Consider the following 2,408-nt stretch of genomic DNA (forward strand, 5'->3'; position numbering starts at 1 on the left):
CACATATCGTTATGCGTTATATCGTAATACTACATATCGTTAGACGTTATAACGTATTACCATATAACGTTATCCGTTATATCGTAATACTACATATCGTTATACGTTATAACATATTACCATACAACGTTATGCGTTATATCGTAATACTACATAACGTTATACGTTAAAACGTAATACTATATAACGTTATACGTTACATCGTAACACTACATAACGTTATACGCTATAACGTAATGCTACATAACTTTAAACCTTATATCGTAACACTACATAAGGTTATACGTTACAACGTAATACTGTATAACGATATACGTTATATCGTAATAGTACATAGCTTTATACGTTATATGGTAATATTATTTAACGATATACGTTATATCGTAATACTACATATCGTTATACGTTATAAAGTACTACCATATAACGTTATACGTTATATCGTCATACTACATATCGTTATACGTTATATCGTAATGCTACATAACGTTACACGTTGTAACCAAACACTACATGACGTTATCCGTTATATCGTATTACTATATAACGTTATACGTTACAACGTAACACTACATAACGTTATACGCTATAACGTAATGCTACATAACCTTAAACCTTATATCGTAACACTACATAAGGTTATACGTTACAACGTAATACTGTATAACGTTATACGTTATATCGTAATGCTACATATCGTTATAAGTTATAACGTATTACTATATAACGTTATACGGTATATCGTAATACTATATAACGTTAAACGTTACAACGTAACACTACATAACGTTATACGTTATATCGTAATGCTACATTACATTATACGTTATATCGTAACACTAGGTATCGTTATACGTTATAAAGTACTACCATATAACGTTATACGTTATATCGTCGTACAACATATCGTTATACGTTATATCGTAATGCTACATAACGTTACACGTTGTAACCAAATACTACATAGCGTTACACGTTATGTCGTAATAGTACATATCGTCATACGTTATAACGTATTACCATATAACGTTATACGGTATATCGTAATACCACATAACATTATACGTTATATCGTAATACTACATATCGTTATACGTTATATCGTAATGCTACATTACATTATACGTTATATTGTAATACTACATATCGTTATACGTTATATCGTAATACTAAATAACGTTATACGTTGGAACGTAATACTACATAACTTTAAACCTTATATCGTAACACTACATAACGTTGTACCTTACAACGTAATACTATAAAACGTTATACGTCATATCGTAATGCTACATAACATTATACGTTATATCGTAATGCTACATAACGTTATACGTCATATCGTAATGCTATATAACATTATACGTTATATCGTAACACTACATAACGTTATACGCTATTACGTAATGCTACATAACTTTAAACCTTATATCGTAACACTACATGACGTTATACGTTACAACGTAATACTATATAACGTTATACGTTATATCGTAATGCTACATATCGTTATATGTTATAACGTATTACCGTATAACGTTATTCGTTATATCGTAATACTATATAACGTCATACGTTATAACGTAACACTACATAACGTTATACGTTACAACGTAGTACTACATAACGTTATACGTTATATCGTAATACTATATAACGTTATACGTTATATCGTAATGCTGCATAACGTTATACGTCATATCGTAATGCTACATAACGTTATCCGTTATATCGTAATACTATATAACGTTATACGTTACAACGTAACACTACATAACGTTATACGCTATAACGTAATACTACATAACTTTAAACCTTACATCGTAACACTACATAACGTTATACGTTACAACGTAATACTATATAACGTTATACGTCATATCGTAATGCTACATATCGTTATACGTTATATCGTAATGCAACATAACGTTATACGTTATAACGTATTACCATATAACGTTATACGTTATATCGTAATACCACATATCGTTATACGTTATATCGTAATACTACATATCGTTAGACGTTATAACGTATTACCATATAACGTTACTTGTTATATCGTAATACTATATAACGCTATACGTTATACCGTAATGCTACATAACATTATACGTTATACCGTAATACTACATATCGTCATACGTTATATCGTAACAGTACATATCGTTTTCGTTATTACGTAATGCTACGTAACGTTATACGTTATAACGTACTATTATATGTCGTTATATGCTATATCGTAAAACTACATAACGTTATACGTTATATCGTATTACCATATAACGTTATACGTTATATCGTAATACCACATAACGTTATACTTTATAACGTATTATTACATATCGTTATATGCTATATCGTAAAAATACATAACGTTATACGACATATCGTAATGCTAGATAACG

This window comes from Bombus pyrosoma, unplaced genomic scaffold, assembly GCF_014825855.1.
Source record: "Bombus pyrosoma isolate SC7728 unplaced genomic scaffold, ASM1482585v1 HiC_scaffold_4719, whole genome shotgun sequence".
NCBI classification, from domain to species: Eukaryota; Metazoa; Arthropoda; class Insecta; order Hymenoptera; family Apidae; genus Bombus; species Bombus pyrosoma.